Source organism: Oncorhynchus nerka, linkage group LG16 (genome assembly GCF_034236695.1).
Source record: "Oncorhynchus nerka isolate Pitt River linkage group LG16, Oner_Uvic_2.0, whole genome shotgun sequence".
NCBI lineage: Eukaryota > Metazoa > Chordata > Actinopteri > Salmoniformes > Salmonidae > Oncorhynchus > Oncorhynchus nerka.
The window spans coordinates 3081218-3101083 of NC_088411.1; the positions used below are offsets into that span (position 1 = coordinate 3081218).

The following is a 19866-nucleotide window of genomic DNA, read 5'->3' on the forward strand; positions in this document are numbered from 1 at the left end:
GCTGGCATATTTTTCTACCTGACACAGTAGCTATTGGACCAAAAAGTTATTTTCCCACCCTGCCAGAAAAAATGCTATTAATATTATTGTTATAGCAGCTTCACCCTGCTGAGGAGTTAACCCCCTGCTGACAACAGCTAGCCTGGGGTCACTTCTGCAAAGAGTACTACACCAACTAGCTCACAAATGTAGCTTGTGTGCATGCATGTCTCTGTTTCTTTGTGCTTGTATATCTGGGAACCTTTTTTACCTGTTGGTCAGTCAACCTGTTGGGCATCTGTCAAAGCAGAGGCATTGATAGATCGTCCTGCCTGCCATGGCGCCTTTTTAGAACCGTGGTCTCTGTGGTTCTGCCGTGTGTGTGTGTGTGTGCCAGGCGGGCATAGATGGCAGCATCACCCTGCTGTCTGCCTGCACATTAGTTGAGGCCAGTGCCAGCTCTGTGTGAACGGGAGGATAATGGCCCATAACAGAGCTGGTAATGCTTTGGCGGCTACTGCTGCCTCTGCAAATTCAAGAGCTCAGCTCATAGCGTCATTGTCATACTGTGCTCTCTGCTCTGCTCTCCAGCCAAGACTTTTGTAAGCTGCTGCCTGCTGCTGCTACCATTGTCTCTATGGTCTGTTAACACAGCAGAGCCAGGGAGAAGTTGTTCTGCCCCTAAACAAGGCAGTTAACCCACTGTTCCTAGGCCATCATTGTAAATAAGAATTTGTTCTTAACTGACTTGCCTAGATAAATCTAAAATCCCATCTCTCGATCTCAATCATGCTACAGAGAGACTGCTGTTGTTCTCTAGCAGATGAGATTCCAGTGAAAGCATTGAGAGGGGAGCCAAGATGAGCCACAAATTACTCTGGCAGGCCCGCCTTGCCAAAGGACAAGACTCGGACCACATCAGTCTTTATTGGGTACAGGCCTGCACTGTGCCTGTGGTGATGTCTGACCATGTCAGCTGACATTGATGATTTAACAAGCTGAAAAACTTTAAGTGACATAGATGGTAGTACATTGGGGCAAAAAAGTATTTAGTCAGCCACCAATTGTGCAAGTTCTCCCACTTAAAAAGTTGAGGCCTGTCATTTTCATCATAGGTACACTTCAACTATGACCAACAAAATGGAAGAATTTTATTTTTTTTCTCCAGAAAATCACATTGTAGGATTTTTAATGAATTTATTTGCAAATGATGGTGGAAAATAAGTATTTGGTCACCTTCAAACAAGCAAGATTTATGGCTCTCACAGACCTGTAACTTCTTTAAGAGGCTTCTCTGTCCTCCACTCGTTACCTGTTACCTCCACTCGTTACTCGCACCTGTTTGAACTTGTTATCAGTATAAAAGACACCTGTCCACAACCTCAAACCGTCACACTCCAAACTCCACTATGGCCACTATGGCCAAACCCAAAGAGCTGTCAAAGGACACCAGAAACAACATTGTAGACCTGCACCAGGCTGGGAAGACTGAATCTGCAATAGATAAGCAGCTTGGTTTGAAGAAATCAACTGTGGGAGCAATTATTAGGAAATGGAAGACATACAAGACCACTGATAATCTCCCTCGATCTGGGGCTCCATGCAAGATCTCACCCAGTGGGGTCAAAATGATCACAAGAACGGTGAGCAAAAATCCCAGAACCACACAGGGGGACCTAGTGAATGACCTGCAGAGAGCTGGGACCAAAATAACAAAGCCTACCATCAGTAACACACTACGCCGCCAGGGACTCAAATCCTGCAGTGCCAGACGTGTCCCCCGGCTTAAGCCAGTACATGTCCAAGCCTGTCTGAAGGTTGCTAGAGAGCATTTGGATGATCCAGAAGAAGATTGGGAGAATGTCATATGGTCAGATGAAACCAAAATATAACTTTTTGGTAAACTCAACTCGTTGTGTTTGGAGGACAAAGATTGCTGAGTTGCATCCAAAGAACACCATTCCTAATGTGAAGCATGGGGGTGGAAACATCATGCTTTGGAGCTGTTTTTCTGCAAAGGGACCAGGACAACTGATCCGTGTAAAGGAAAGAATGAATGGGGCCATGAGTGAAAACCTCCTTCCATCAGCAAGGGCATTGAAGATGAAACGTGGCTAGGTCTTTCAGCATGACGATGATCCCAAACACACCGCCCGGGCAACGAAGGAGTGGCTTCGTAAGAAGCATTTCAAGGTCCTGGAGTGGCCTAACCAGTCTCCAGATCTCAACCCCATAGAAAATCTTTGGAGGGAGTTGAAAGTCCGTGTTGCCCAGCAACAGCCCCAAAACATCACTGCTCTAGAGGAGATCTGCATGGAGGAATGGGCCGAAATACCAGCAACAGTGCGTGAAAACCTTGTGAAGACTTACAGAAAACGTTTGACCTCTGTCATTGCCAACAAAGGGTATATAACAAATTATTGAAACTTTTGTTATTGACCAAATACTTATTTTCCACCATAATTGTCGGAACTAGAAGCACAAGCATTTCGCTACACTCGCATTAACATCTGCTAACCATGTGTATGTGACAAATACAATTTGATTTGATTTAATTTGCAAATAAATTCATTAAAAATCCTACAATGTGATTTTCTGGATTTTTTTTTCTTCTCATTTTGTCTGTCATAGTTGAAGTGTACCTATGATGAAAATTACAGGCCTCATCTTTTTAAGTGGGAGAACTTGCACCATTGGTGGCTGACTAAATACTTTTTTGCCCCACTGTACATAGGACACCGACTAGAGGTTGACCGATTATGATTTTTCAACACAGATACCGATTTATTGTAGGACCAAAAAAGCCGATGCCGATTTTAAAATAAAAATGTATTTGTAATAATGACAATTACAACAATACTGAATGAACACTTATTTTAACTTAATATAATACATCAATAAAATTAATTTAGCCTCAAGTAAATAATGAAACATGTTCAATTTAGTTTAAATAATGCAAAAACAGTGTTCGAGGAAGGTAAAAGTGCAATATGTGCTATGTAAGAAAGCTAACACTTCAGGTTCCTTGCTCAGAACATGAGAACATATGGAAGCTGGTGGTTCCTTTTAACATGAGTCTTCAATATTCCCAGGTAAGAAGTTTTAAGTTGTAGTTATTATAGGACTGTTTCCCTCTACCATTTGTATTTCATTAACCTTTGACTATTGGATGTTCTTATCGGCACTTTAGTATTGCCAGTCTAACAGTATAACTTCCATCCCTCTCCTCGCTCCTCCCTGGGCTCGAACCAGGGACACAACGACATAGCCACCCTCGAAGCAGCGTTACCCATGCAGAGCAAGGGAAACAACCACAGGCTCAGAGCGAGTGACGTTTGAAACTCTCTTAGCGCGCGCTAACTAGCTAGCCATTTCACTTCGGTTACACCAGCCTCATCTCGGGAGTTGATGGGCTTGAAGTCATAAACCTCGCAAAGCTTGACGCACAACGAAGAGCTGCTGGCAAAACGCACAATGTTTACACGCCTGCTTCTGCTTACCACCGCTCAGTCAGATACTTAGATACTTGTATGCTTGTATGCTCAGTCAAATTCTATGCAACACAGGACACGGTAGATAATATCTAGTAATATCATCAACCATGTGTAGTTAACTAGTGATTATGATTGTTTTTTATAAGATACGTTTAATGCTAGCTAGCAACTTACCTTGGCTTACTGCATTCGCGTAACAGGCGGTCTCCTTGTGGACTGCAAGGAGAAAGAGAGGCAGGTCGTTATTGCGTTGGACTAGTTAACTGTAAGTTTGCAAGATTGAATCCCCCGAGCTGACAGTGAAAATCTGTCGTTCTGCCCCTGAACAAGGCAGTTAACCCACCGTTCCTAGTCCATCATTGAAAATAAGAATGTGTTCTTAACTGACTTGCCTAGTTAAATAAAGGTATATAAAAAAAATACAGATTCCCGATTGTTATGAGAACTTGAAATCGGCCCTAATTAATTGGCCATTCCGATTAATCGGTCGACCTCGTACACCGACTACAGTGTCCTAACTGTGGGTTCTGCCATCAGCCTGAGGTATCATAAACACATGTTTCAAATAATGTAATGATGTTGAAATGTGTTAAAGGTATTGGAAATTTCAGGAAAACGTCATGGATGATCGTTTTTTGGAGAATCTATTCATTTCCCTCAGTTATTCTGTACAGATTCATCTCTCCATTGTAACAAGCCCTGCACAGCTTTGTAGGTGGAAACAGAAGACTTATATGTGGGCTTTCAGGGAAGGGGTCATAGTTTATAATAGCATCAAAAATAATATCACAATATAACTATCAATAAAAAAAATAATTTCAATTTATCACTATTATTGAACTACATTGTATATGGCCCAATAAGCTTTGTAGCTAAAATGTATTGTAGCTAAAATGTTGATGGGTTCTTTTCACCCTGCTTTTGTTTCTCAAGCTGTGGTTTGTCAGAGACCTATGACATTTGTGTGCACGCGCAGACACACACACACACACACACACATCCGTGCGTGCACACACTGCAGAAAGTACATGAGCATTTACAGCCTTAATGATTCATGGTATTGGGAGAAAAGCATATTGATAAATATATACCTGGAGTACTCAGTCATTGAAATTGCGAAACTAAGCTGGGCAGAACTGAGACGAATGCAGCGCAGTAAATTAAACACACAATCTTCTCTGTTAGGTGACGGCACAATGGTGATTTAGGCTTTCGTGTGAGTTGCCCTTCATTATTCATGTCCTGTGGGCTGCCTGCAGTTGAATAGATCCACAAGCCATTGACTGGGCACATTAACGGAGACTGAGCAAACTGGAGAGAGTTAAAAATGGCTTCATTCATATTCATCAAAATGAACGTGGAACCCCAAGCATGTAGTTTGGCATCCTGCGTATGTAAAATGTGTTGACCGTGTTCCTGGAAAGGCTTGCTGCATTGTTCCCGGGTTTCATTTTGTACACACATCAGCCACTCCTTGTTTCTCAAAACCCGCTCTGCCTTTTCAACTTGCTGCTCCCTCCCTGGATATAAGGCTATCTTAGTCTGGTCTTTAGCTATGCTTATCACACCTCAAGGTGTTGGATAATGGTTGGCTACTGAATCAATACTTTTTGTCAAGTTTCGCAGGCCTCGATTTAAAATAAATGTTACATTTCAACATTAGAGGTCAACCGATTATGATTTAACGCTGATACCGATTTTATTGGAGGACCAAAAAAAGCTACTCCCGATCAATCAGCCGTTATTTTTTAAATTATATAAAATAAAAAAGTGTAATAATTACAATTAAAACAATACTGAATGAACACCTTTTTTTTATTTTAACTTAATATAATACGTCAAATCAATTAATGAAACATGTTCAATTTGGTTTAAATAATGCAAAAACAAAGTGTTGGAGAAGAAAGTAAAAGTGCATGTAAAAAAATGACCGTTTAAGTTCCTTGCTCAGAACATGAGAACAAATGAAAGCTGGTGGTTCCTTTTAAACATGAGACTTCAATATTCCCAGGTAAGAAGTTTTAGGTTGAGGTTATTATAGGACTATTTCTCTCCATACAATTTTGTATTTCATATACCATTTGACTATTGGATGTTCTTACCGGCACTTTAGTATTACCAGTGTAACAGTATAGCTTCCATCCCTCTCCTCACCCCTACCTGGGCTCGAACCAGGGACACATCGACAACAGCCACCCTCGAGGCATCGTTACCCATCGCTCCACAAAAGCCGGGCGGCCCTTGCAGGGCAAGGGGAAAAACTACTCAAGTCTCAGAGCGAGTGCCGTTTGAAACGCTATTAGTGCGCACCCCGCTAACTAGCTAGGCATTTCACATCGGTTACACCAGCCTTATCGGGAGTTGATAGGCTTGAGGTCATAAACAGCTCAATGCTTGAAGCACAGCAAAGAGCTGCTGGTAAAACGCACGAAAGTGCTGTTTGAATGAATGCTTACGAGCCTGCTGCTGCCTACAACCGCTCAGACTGCTATATCAAATCATAAACTTAATTATAACATAACACACAGAAATACGAGCCTTAGGTCATTAGTATGGTCAAATCCAGAAACTATCATTTTGAAAATAAAATGTTTATTCTTTCGGTGAAATACGGAACCATTCCGTATTCTATCTAACGGGTGGCATCCAACAGTCTAAATATTCCTGTTACATTGCACAACCTTAAATGTTATGTCATAATTACGTACAATTCTGGCAAATTAGTTTGCACCTAGCCAGGCGGCCCTGACTCTGCGTGCAATGAACGCAAGAGAAGTGACACAATTTCGTTAGTTTATTATAAATTCATGTTAGCAGGCAATATTAACTAAATATGCAGGTTTAAAAATATATACTTGTCTATTGATTTTAAGAAAGGCGTTGATTATGGTAGGTTCATTGGTGCAACGACGGTGCTTTTTTTCGCGAATGCGCTTGTTATATCACCCGTTTGGCGAAGTAGGCTATGATTTCAATGATAAATTAACAGACACCGGATCAATGATATGCAACGCAGAACCAGGCTAGATAACGACACATGGTTGATGATATTACTAGTTTAACTAGTGATTATGTTAAGATACGTTTCATGCTAGCTTGCACCTTACCTTGGCTCCTTGCTGCACTCGCATAACAGGTCAGCCTAATATATATAAATATATATATAAATTTGTTTCAGAAAACAGAAAGCATGCTCATCCTTTTATTTTGTGTATGTAATTATGGCGCAAAATATATTTTGGCTGGTAAAAAAATCTGAGTGGCTGGCATATTTTTCTACCTGACACAGTAGCTATTGGACCAAAAAGTTATTTTCCCACCCTGCCAGAAAAAATGCTATTAATATTATTGTTATAGCAGCTTCACCCTGCTGAGGAGTTAACCCCCTGCTGACAACAGCTAGCCTGGGGTCACTTCTGCAAAGAGTACTACACCAACTAGCTCACAAATGTAGCTTGTGTGCATGCATGTCTCTGTTTCTTTGTGCTTGTATATCTGGGAACCTTTTTTACCTGTTGGTCAGTCAACCTGTTGGGCATCTGTCAAAGCAGAGGCATTGATAGATCGTCCTGCCTGCCATGGCGCCTTTTTAGAACCGTGGTCTCTGTGGTTCTGCCGTGTGTGTGTGTGTGTGCCAGGCGGGCATAGATGGCAGCATCACCCTGCTGTCTGCCTGCACATTAGTTGAGGCCAGTGCCAGCTCTGTGTGAACGGGAGGATAATGGCCCATAACAGAGCTGGTAATGCTTTGGCGGCTACTGCTGCCTCTGCAAATTCAAGAGCTCAGCTCATAGCGTCATTGTCATACTGTGCTCTCTGCTCTGCTCTCCAGCCAAGACTTTTGTAAGCTGCTGCCTGCTGCTGCTACCATTGTCTCTATGGTCTGTTAACACAGCAGAGCCAGGGAGAAGTTGTTCTGCCCCTAAACAAGGCAGTTAACCCACTGTTCCTAGGCCATCATTGTAAATAAGAATTTGTTCTTAACTGACTTGCCTAGATAAATCTAAAATCCCATCTCTCGATCTCAATCATGCTACAGAGAGACTGCTGTTGTTCTCTAGCAGATGAGATTCCAGTGAAAGCATTGAGAGGGGAGCCAAGATGAGCCACAAATTACTCTGGCAGGCCCGCCTTGCCAAAGGACAAGACTCGGACCACATCAGTCTTTATTGGGTACAGGCCTGCACTGTGCCTGTGGTGATGTCTGACCATGTCAGCTGACATTGATGATTTAACAAGCTGAAAAACTTTAAGTGACATAGATGGTAGTACATTGGGGCAAAAAAGTATTTAGTCAGCCACCAATTGTGCAAGTTCTCCCACTTAAAAAGTTGAGGCCTGTCATTTTCATCATAGGTACACTTCAACTATGACCAACAAAATGGAAGAAATTTTATTTTTTTCTCCAGAAAATCACATTGTAGGATTTTAATGAATTTATTTGCAAATGATGGTGGAAAATAAGTATTTGGTCACCTTCAAACAAGCAAGATTTATGGCTCTCACAGACCTGTAACTTCTTTAAGAGGCTTCTCTGTCCTCCACTCGTTACCTGTTACCTCCACTCGTTACTCGCACCTGTTTGAACTTGTTATCAGTATAAAAGACACCTGTCCACAACCTCAAACCGTCACACTCCAAACTCCACTATGGCCACTATGGCCAAACCCAAAGAGCTGTCAAAGGACACCAGAAACAACATTGTAGACCTGCACCAGGCTGGGAAGACTGAATCTGCAATAGATAAGCAGCTTGGTTTGAAGAAATCAACTGTGGGAGCAATTATTAGGAAATGGAAGACATACAAGACCACTGATAATCTCCCTCGATCTGGGGCTCCATGCAAGATCTCACCCAGTGGGGTCAAAATGATCACAAGAACGGTGAGCAAAAATCCCAGAACCACACAGGGGGACCTAGTGAATGACCTGCAGAGAGCTGGGACCAAAATAACAAAGCCTACCATCAGTAACACACTACGCCGCCAGGGACTCAAATCCTGCAGTGCCAGACGTGTCCCCCGGCTTAAGCCAGTACATGTCCAAGCCTGTCTGAAGGTTGCTAGAGAGCATTTGGATGATCCAGAAGAAGATTGGGAGAATGTCATATGGTCAGATGAAACCAAAATATAACTTTTTGGTAAACTCAACTCGTTGTGTTTGGAGGACAAAGATTGCTGAGTTGCATCCAAAGAACACCATTCCTAATGTGAAGCATGGGGGTGGAAACATCATGCTTTGGAGCTGTTTTTCTGCAAAGGGACCAGGACAACTGATCCGTGTAAAGGAAAGAATGAATGGGGCCATGAGTGAAAACCTCCTTCCATCAGCAAGGGCATTGAAGATGAAACGTGGCTAGGTCTTTCAGCATGACGATGATCCCAAACACACCGCCCGGGCAACGAAGGAGTGGCTTCGTAAGAAGCATTTCAAGGTCCTGGAGTGGCCTAACCAGTCTCCAGATCTCAACCCCATAGAAAATCTTTGGAGGGAGTTGAAAGTCCGTGTTGCCCAGCAACAGCCCCAAAACATCACTGCTCTAGAGGAGATCTGCATGGAGGAATGGGCCGAAATACCAGCAACAGTGCGTGAAAACCTTGTGAAGACTTACAGAAAACGTTTGACCTCTGTCATTGCCAACAAAGGGTATATAACAAATTATTGAAACTTTTGTTATTGACCAAATACTTATTTTCCACCATAATTGTCGGAACTAGAAGCACAAGCATTTCGCTACACTCGCATTAACATCTGCTAACCATGTGTATGTGACAAATACAATTTGATTTGATTTAATTTGCAAATAAATTCATTAAAAATCCTACAATGTGATTTTCTGGATTTTTTTTTCTTCTCATTTTGTCTGTCATAGTTGAAGTGTACCTATGATGAAAATTACAGGCCTCATCTTTTAAGTGGGAGAACTTGCACCATTGGTGGCTGACTAAATACTTTTTGCCCCACTGTACATAGGACACCGACTAGAGGTTGACCGATTATGATTTTTCAACACAGATACCGATTTATTGTAGGACCAAAAAAGCCGATGCCGATTTTAAAATAAAAATGTATTTGTAATAATGACAATTACAACAATACTGAATGAACACTTATTTTAACTTAATATAATACATCAATAAAATTAATTTAGCCTCAAGTAAATAATGAAACATGTTCAATTTAGTTTAAATAATGCAAAAACAGTGTTCGAGGAAGGTAAAAGTGCAATATGTGCTATGTAAGAAAGCTAACACTTCAGGTTCCTTGCTCAGAACATGAGAACATATGGAAGCTGGTGGTTCCTTTTAACATGAGTCTTCAATATTCCCAGGTAAGAAGTTTTAAGTTGTAGTTATTATAGGACTGTTTCCCTCTACCATTTGTATTTCATTAACCTTTGACTATTGGATGTTCTTATCGGCACTTTAGTATTGCCAGTCTAACAGTATAACTTCCATCCCTCTCCTCGCTCCTCCCTGGGCTCGAACCAGGGACACAACGACATAGCCACCCTCGAAGCAGCGTTACCCATGCAGAGCAAGGGAAACAACCACAGGCTCAGAGCGAGTGACGTTTGAAACTCTCTTAGCGCGCTAACTAGCTAGCCATTTCACTTCGGTTACACCAGCCTCATCTCGGGAGTTGATGGGCTTGAAGTCATAAACCTCGCAAAGCTTGACGCACAACGAAGAGCTGCTGGCAAAACGCACAATGTTTACACGCCTGCTTCTGCTTACCACCGCTCAGTCAGATACTTAGATACTTGTATGCTTGTATGCTCAGTCAAATTCTATGCAACACAGGACACGGTAGATAATATCTAGTAATATCATCAACCATGTGTAGTTAACTAGTGATTATGATTGTTTTTTTTTTTTTTATAAGATACGTTTAATGCTAGCTAGCAACTTACCTTGGCTTACTGCATTCGCGTAACAGGCGGTCTCCTTGTGGACTGCAAGGAGAAAGAGAGGCAGGTCGTTATTGCGTTGGACTAGTTAACTGTAAGTTTGCAAGATTGAATCCCCCGAGCTGACAGTGAAAATCTGTCGTTCTGCCCCTGAACAAGGCAGTTAACCCACCGTTCCTAGTCCATCATTGAAAATAAGAATGTGTTCTTAACTGACTTGCCTAGTTAAATAAAGGTATATAAAAAAAATACAGATTCCCGATTGTTATGAGAACTTGAAATCGGCCCTAATTAATTGGCCATTCCGATTAATCGGTCGACCTCGTACACCGACTACAGTGTCCTAACTGTGGGTTCTGCCATCAGCCTGAGGTATCATAAACACATGTTTCAAATAATGTAATGATGTTGAAATGTGTTAAAGGTATTGGAAATTTCAGGAAAACGTCATGGATGATCGTTTTTTGGAGAATCTATTCATTTCCCTCAGTTATTCTGTACAGATTCATCTCTCCATTGTAACAAGCCCTGCACAGCTTTGTAGGTGGAAACAGAAGACTTATATGTGGGCTTTCAGGGAAGGGGTCATAGTTTATAATAGCATCAAAAATAATATCACAATATAACTATCAATAAAAAAAATAATTTCAATTTATCACTATTATTGAACTACATTGTATATGGCCCAATAAGCTTTGTAGCTAAAATGTATTGTAGCTAAAATGTTGATGGGTTCTTTTCACCCTGCTTTTGTTTCTCAAGCTGTGGTTTGTCAGAGACCTATGACATTTGTGTGCACGCGCAGACACACACACACACACACACACACACACATCCGTGCGTGCACACACTGCAGAAAGTACATGAGCATTTACAGCCTTAATGATTCATGGTATTGGGAGAAAAGCATATTGATAAATATATACCTGGAGTACTCAGTCATTGAAATTGCGAAACTAAGCTGGGCAGAACTGAGACGAATGCAGCGCAGTAAATTAAACACACAATCTTCTCTGTTAGGTGACGGCACAATGGTGATTTAGGCTTTCGTGTGAGTTGCCCTTCATTATTCATGTCCTGTGGGCTGCCTGCAGTTGAATAGATCCACAAGCCATTGACTGGGCACATTAACGGAGACTGAGCAAACTGGAGAGAGTTAAAAATGGCTTCATTCATATTCATCAAAATGAACGTGGAACCCCAAGCATGTAGTTTGGCATCCTGCGTATGTAAAATGTGTTGACCGTGTTCCTGGAAAGGCTTGCTGCATTGTTCCCGGGTTTCATTTTGTACACACATCAGCCACTCCTTGTTTCTCAAAACCCGCTCTGCCTTTTCAACTTGCTGCTCCCTCCCTGGATATAAGGCTATCTTAGTCTGGTCTTTAGCTATGCTTATCACACCTCAAGGTGTTGGATAATGGTTGGCTACTGAATCAATACTTTTTGTCAAGTTTCGCAGGCCTCGATTTAAAATAAATGTTACATTTCAACATTAGAGGTCAACCGATTATGATTTAACGCTGATACCGATTTTATTGGAGGACCAAAAAAAGCTACTCCCGATCAATCAGCCGTTATTTTTTAAATTATATAAAATAAAAAAAGTGTAATAATTACAATTAAAACAATACTGAATGAACACCTTTTTTTTTATTTTAACTTAATATAATACGTCAAATCAATTAATGAAACATGTTCAATTTGGTTTAAATAATGCAAAAACAAAGTGTTGGAGAAGAAAGTAAAAGTGCATGTAAAAAAAAATGACCGTTTAAGTTCCTTGCTCAGAACATGAGAACAAATGAAAGCTGGTGGTTCCTTTTAAACATGAGACTTCAATATTCCCAGGTAAGAAGTTTTAGGTTGAGGTTATTATAGGACTATTTCTCTCCATACAATTTTGTATTTCATATACCATTTGACTATTGGATGTTCTTACCGGCACTTTAGTATTACCAGTGTAACAGTATAGCTTCCATCCCTCTCCTCACCCCTACCTGGGCTCGAACCAGGGACACATCGACAACAGCCACCCTCGAGGCATCGTTACCCATCGCTCCACAAAAGCCGCGGGCGGCCCTTGCAGGGCAAGGGGAAAACTACTCCAAGTCTCAGAGCGAGTGCCGTTTGAAACGCTATTAGTGCGCACCCCGCTAACTAGCTAGGCATTTCACATCGGTTACACCAGCCTTATCTCGGGAGTTGATAGGCTTGAGGTCATAAACAGCTCAATGCTTGAAGCACAGCAAAGAGCTGCTGGTAAAACGCACGAAAGTGCTGTTTGAATGAATGCTTACGAGCCTGCTGCTGCCTACAACCGCTCAGACTGCTATATCAAATCATAAACTTAATTATAACATAACACACAGAAATACGAGCCTTAGGTCATTAGTATGGTCAAATCCAGAAACTATCATTTTGAAAATAAAATGTTTATTCTTTCGGTGAAATACGGAACCATTCCGTATTCTATCTAACGGGTGGCATCCAACAGTCTAAATATTCCTGTTACATTGCACAACCTTAAATGTTATGTCATAATTACGTACAATTCTGGCAAATTAGTTTGCACCTAGCCAGGCGGCCCTGACTCTGCGTGCAATGAACGCAAGAGAAGTGACACAATTTCGTTAGTTTATTATAAATTCATGTTAGCAGGCAATATTAACTAAATATGCAGGTTTAAAAATATATACTTGTCTATTGATTTTAAGAAAGGCGTTGATTATGGTAGGTTCATTGGTGCAACGACGGTGCTTTTTTTCGCGAATGCGCTTGTTATATCACCCGTTTGGCGAAGTAGGCTATGATTTCAATGATAAATTAACAGACACCGGATCAATGATATGCAACGCAGAACCAGGCTAGATAACGACACATGGTTGATGATATTACTAGTTTAACTAGTGATTATGTTAAGATACGTTTCATGCTAGCTTGCACCTTACCTTGGCTCCTTGCTGCACTCGCATAACAGGTCAGCCTGCCACACAGTCTCCTCGTGGAGTGCAACGTAATCGGCCATCATCGGTGTCCAAATATGCCGATTACCGATTGTTATATAAACTTGAAATCGTCCCTAAATAATCGGCCATTCCGATTAATCGGTCGACCTCGTACACAGACTACAGTCGGTCGACCTCTAACATGCAGCCAGTTGTGTAGTTTTGCATGGGCCCCACAAAAGTTGAAGCCTTTTGCCATGGGGCAGAGACAATGTTGCGGTTTTATACATAAAGTCCCTATAGGTTGTCAATAAAACCTCAAGGTGCAGAGTGTTCGATTTGCCTGCTGGGTGGCAAGGAGATACACAGCTTTGCTAAAACCATTGACAACTGCGTGTGGTTTTTCGAGGGATTGTTAAAATAATGTTAACTATTTGGTGGTAATATCACCTCCTTGAAGTGCATAGTCAGAACTACAAATTTCAGATTATTCCATGCAAAACAACTGCGTACATTTAGCTCTACCATCAGTTATACAGCAAGTAACTGCATGTTTTTCCAAAACATCAATTAATCATAATTTCAGATGTGCGAGTAGCCTCACTATCTCTCAATATTGGCCACCATTAATTTGTTATTTGAGTGAGAACAACATAAGTGAACTATACCTGACCAGTATGAGGGGTTTAGGTTAATTTCCCATCCTTCGTGGCTCCGTCTGTCAATGTACTGTTTTAGCTTATAACATTTAATTTGCACCTACCAGGAGAAACTTTGTACAGTTGGCTTAACATAGTGGTAAGTGGACCTAATGTACTTTTTTCTCCAACCAATGTAGGCCTACCTAGCACAGTTGGCTAACATGATCTCCTTTTCAACATTGTAAGTGTTTAATCATGATTGCTGCTGACAGACATGATAGGCTACATTTGATTGTAGCTGAGGAACCCTCAGGTCCCTTCTCTCATATTGCGGCAGAGTTGAGTTTTGGCGCCTGGTCGCTGGATATGCTAGCAACAACACTGAGTCACCAGTCGCTTCATCAGTCGATTCCTGAACAAACGACAATTTTGGAAACACTTACCTGTACCTTAATTTCTTGCCGGCTTTTGGCTCAAAAATAATATGAAAGCCCCATTTAAAAAAAAAATGTAACTGTTGGCTGGGCAAAATGACCAGTATTGAAAAAAATGAAGCTTTTAATTCATTGATGGAAATATCAGTCGACGTAAATACATTTGACCATCATGCTTATCGGCCTAAAGGTTAATTTGCATATTTTAGTGGAATTCAATTTATCCAACACAACTATCACACGTATACAGCCTATTTTGAGTGGGATTTCTCCTGCATCTCAGGTGGTTGCTGCTGGAGTAAAACTCGCTTTTTATAAGCCCATTCATTTCGCAACAATTCTAAATGCAATTGTGTGTTAAACTGTTTTGGTGCACGATTTAAAAAGGGCTACTATTTTAATTTCTCAACTGCTAATTGAAGCGCTCCTCCCATTCACCTTTCGTGTGCACACAATAGGCTGTGTGTCACCCACAATTTTACAATGTGAGCTGGAGGCAGTATGCATTTTTAAAATCATATTTCATTGTTTGAAACCTGAGCGCTTTATTTCATATTATGAGGCATGTCTTCCCTTGCTTCAAAGTAGCCAATAGGCAAAATCTGACAATGGCAATTATTTTATTAAGACTTCATAGGCAGCACGTGAGTTTCAAGTTCGGGGAAGCTTACCATTTTATAACTGTTCTGCGTGCCAGTTATGATTTTTCATATGCAAAATCATTCATGGAACAGTAATTTCAATAATAACTTTTTTGTTTTTGTGGTCTAGGTTATTGTCCTGCTAAAATGTGAATACATCTCCCAGTGTCTGGTGGAAAGCAGACTGAACCATGCTTTCCTCTAGGATTTTGCCGGTTTCTTTCTTTTTTTTATCCTGAAGCTCCCCAGTCCTTAATGATTACAAGCATACCCATAACATTATGCAGCCAGTACTGTGCTTGAACATATGCAGAGTAGTACTCAGTAATGTATTGGATTTGTCGCAAACATAACACTTTCTGTATTCAGGACAAAGTTACTGGCTTTGCCAGATTTTTTTTGCGCTATTACTTTAGTGCATTGCAGCAAACTGTACAAGCTTATTTTCACTTTGTCAATTAGGTTAGTATAGTGACGTAACTGCAATGATGTTGAGCCATCCTCAGTTTTGTCCAATCACAACCATTAAACTCGAACTGTTTAAAAGTCACAATTGGCCTCTTGGTGAAATCCTTGTACGGTTTCCTTCTTTTCTGGAAACTGATTTTGGAAGGACGCCTGTACATTTTGTAGTGACGGAGTATTAATACACCATCCAAAGTGTAATTAATAACTTCAACATGCTCAAAGGGATAGTCAATATTTTTTTTTTTTTACCCAACTACCAATAGGTTCCCTTTGCGAGACATTGGAAAACCTCCTTGTTCGTTGTGGTTTAATCTGTTTGTTTGAAATTCACTGCTCGACTGAGGGACCTTTACAATTATCTGTATGTGTGGGGTACAGAGATGAGAGTTTTTGACATTCTTTTTGAATTACTATTATTGCACACAAGTGAGTCCATGCAACTAATTATGACTTGTTGAGCATTTTTTTTTTATTCCTGAACTTATTTAGGCCTGTCATAACAAAGGGGTTGAATATGTGCTAACACAAGACAATTTAAACTTTATTTTTTTATTCATTTAAAAAATGTGTGCAGGCCAGTAACCAAAAATCTCATTTTAATATATTTAAAATTCTAGCTGTAACACAACAAAATGTGGAGAAAGTGGGGTGTGAATACTTTCTGAAGGGACTGTATCATTTTTCATTTACTTCCCTATTGGACCTACCGCTATGTCATCTCTCTCCTGTTCTATTGGTTTTCATATCAACTTTCTTTTGTTATCCGGAAGCCAAAGGCACAATCCTAGTCATATTAGCAACCCATCCCATCCTGCATTTTTATATCCTCCCCACCTCTTTCTAAATTTCTAACAGATTTTCATCTGTCACAAGGAACTGTTATAAGGTGTGCTGTTTAAAATGTTTTCCCGCAAATGGCTTTTTGGCAAATGTTTGATAATGTATGTTTTATTGGCTGCTTCATTACAGGGCCCGTGTGGTTCATTTGGTAGAGCATGGCGCTTGCAACGCCAGGGTTGCGAGTTCGATTCCCATGGGGGACCAGTATGAAAAGGTATGCACTCACTACTGTAAGTCACTTTGGATTAGAGCATCTGCTAAATTACTCAAATGTATGTTTGGTATTTATTAGGCTCCAAAAGCTGCAAAAGCATCAGCTACTCTTCCTGGGGTCCACATAAAATATGACCTGATATACAGTGCCAGTCAAAAGTTAGGACCCACCTACTAAAGTTTTTTTTGTTTTTTACTATTTTCTACATTGTAGAATAATAGTGAAGGAATCATGTAGTAACCAAAAAATTGGGAGATTCTTCAAAGTAGCCACCCTTCGCCTTGACAGCTTTGCACACTCTTGGTGTTCTCGAAACCTGCAGTCTTTAAGAGGTTAAAGGATTTCCCACATACGCTGAGCATTTGTTGGCTGCTTTTCCTTCTCTGCAGTCCAACTCATCCCAAACCATCTCATTTTGGTTGAGGACGGGGGATTGTGGAGGCCAGGTCATCTGATGCAGCACTCATCACTCTCCTCCTTGGTCAAATAGCCCTTACACAGCCTGGAGGTGTGTTGGGTCATTGTCATGTTGAAAAACAAATGATAGTCCCACTATGCGCAATCCAGATGGGATGGTGTATTGCTGCAGAATGCTGTGGTAGCCATGCTGGTTAAGTGTGCCTTAGATTCTAAATAAATCCCTGACAGCGTCACCAGCAAGCACCATAACACCACCTACTTCATGCTTCACGGTGGGAACCACACATGCGGAGATCATCCGTTCACCTACTCTGCGTCTCACAAAGACACGGCTGTTGGAATCCAAAACTCAAATTTGGACCAAAGGACAGATTTCCACCGGTCTAATGTCCATTGCTTGTGTTTCTTGGCCCAAGCAAGTCTCTTCTTATTGGTGTCCTTTTAGTAGTGGTTTCTTTCCAGCAATTTTTAGAGGTATCTCTGGGTCTTCCATTCCTGTTGTGGTCTTCATGAGAGCCAGTTTCATCATAGCGCTTGATGTTTTTGGCGACTGCACTTGAAGAAACTTTTTAAGTTCTTAATGGTCCACATTGACTGACCTTCATGTCTTAAAGTAATGATGGATTGTCATTTCTCTGCTTATTTGACCTGTTCTTGCCATAATACGGACTTGGTGTTTTACCAAATAGAGCTATCTTCTGTATACCAACCCTACCTTGTACAGAAGTTTTTTAAAATATATTTTTTAATTTATGTTAACTAGTTGAGTTTAGTCATAACATCGCTAACTTATCTGTTGTCGACATCAGGATACGATTTGAGAGTAGGGCTGTTACCGTGACCGTATTACTGCCACACCAGCAGGCACGAGTCATGACCACAGTCAAATTCAACGTGACCGCTTAGTCATGGTAACTAGACTTCTCCAAGCTATGATGCTGCTGGTCATTAGTAGCCTACCAAACGTGCTGATACTCAGTACTCTATTTTCTAATCACTCTGACATAAATGTAATTGAAAAATCTAATCAGAACTTCATGAGGCGATGAGCTCATGTTGCGCAACATTTTTGTAGGCTATGCAATTGCGTGAGAAAATAGTTTTGTTTGGATCCTTCTCGTTTTAATAATGCAATCAGCTTTCTATTGGGTAGGCCTACTATATTTATTTCTCAACTTTCCTAATATTAAGAACATTTCTTCTCTTTACAACAGGAGTGTAGCCTACCTGGCTGAAGACGAACCACTGGAAAAGCGTTATCCATTCGCTTTAGAAGTGCATTTTATTCTCCTTCTGTTGACAGGTGCATGATAATGGTCCATTCTAAATCAAAACAAATGTTCACACATTATTTTGTATTTGTAAAGACCAGATTAAATCAAGAATTGTCTGGTGGGGATCGACTATTAGTCGATCACTTGTGAATGATGCCCAGCTAGTAATATTTTTTTGTGTGACTTTTTCAAATCAGCCGCACACCTCATGTAGCCTAGACCATAGGCCTACGTATATGTTTTGAAACAGTGTGTATCACAACTAAAATGGTCAAATAACTTCGTAAAATGAAGCACATTAATCCGCTTTATTTTTTATTTGACCTTTTATTTAACTAGGTAAGTCAGTTAAGAACAAATTCTTTACAATGATGGCATATCCCAGACAATGCTGGGCCAATTGTGCGCCGCCCTATGGGACTCCCAATCACAGCCGGTTGTGATACAGCCTGGATTAGGCCATTTCTTTCCATTTATAAGTGCAACAATACGCACATGGCAGTAGGGTATAAGTGCGAATGTTCCAAAATGAAACCAATTAGCGGGAAAACACCATTCTCAAATGCTTTATGCATGTCATACTTTATTATAAAAAGGTGCATCTTTAAAATGATCTTCCACAAACTTCAAACTCAAGCGCCTATCTATGTATGCCAGTTAGGCTCTACACCAGTTAGGCTCTACACCAAATTATGGGACGGCAGCATAGCCTAGTGGTTAGAGCGTTGGACTAGTAACCGGAAGGTTGCAAGTTCAAATCCCCGAGCTGAAAAGGTACAAATCTGTCGTTCTGCCCCTGATCAGGCAGTTATAACCCAGTGTTCCTAGGCGGTCATTGAAAATAAGAATTTGTTCTTAACCTGTTGCGACGAGCCATCCCGGATCCGGGATCGTGAATACAGCCTCAAGCTCATTACCATAACGCAATGTTAACTATTCATGAAAATCGCAAATGAAATGAAATCAATATGCTAGCTCTCAAGCTTAGATTTTTGTTAACAACACTGTCATCTCAGATTTTCAAAATATGCTTCTCAACCATTGCAAAACAAGCATTTGTGTAACACTATTGATAGCTAGCGTAGCATTTAGCGTAGCATTTAGCGTTAGCATTCAGCAGGCAACATTTTCACAAAAAACAGAAAAACATTCAAATAAAATCATTTACCTTTGAAGAACAGATGTTTTCAATGAGGAGACTGTTAGATAGCAAATGTTCCGTTTTTACAAAAATATTATTTGTTTAGGACAAATCGCTCCGTTTTCTGCATCATGTTTAGCTACGAAAGAAACCTGTATCCAGGATTGTGTAAATCTATCCATAAGCTCATTAGCATAACACAACGTTAACTATTCATGAAAATCGCAAATGAAATGAAATAAATCTATTTGCTCTCAAGCTTAGCCTTTTGTTAACAACACTGTCATCTCAGATTTTCAAAAATATGCTTCTCAACCATTGCAAAACAAGCATTTGTGTAACACTATTGATAGCCTAGCATAGTATTATGCCTGACATTCAGCAAGCAACATTTTCACAAAAACCAGAAAAACATTCAAATAAAATCATTTACCTTTGAAGAACTTCAGATGTTTTCAATGAGA

The 19866-nt window shown here is 40.5% G+C and overlaps 1 protein-coding gene across 4 annotated transcripts in view; it reads left to right on the forward strand.

The window, feature by feature from the left end:
- LOC115143919 (retinoic acid receptor alpha-like) overlaps positions 1 to 19866 on the forward strand; it is a 354975-nt gene that overhangs the window by 16264 nt on the left and 318845 nt on the right. For 3 of the 4 annotated variants that reach the window (XM_065002359.1, XM_065002360.1, XM_029684389.2), the window contains exon 2: positions 16483 to 16567. The exons of the other annotated variant lie outside the window; for it this stretch is intronic. The gene's annotated coding sequence lies outside the window, so the exon portion shown is untranslated. The remainder of the gene's footprint in view (positions 1 to 16482; positions 16568 to 19866) is intronic. 4 annotated transcript variants of the gene reach the window in all.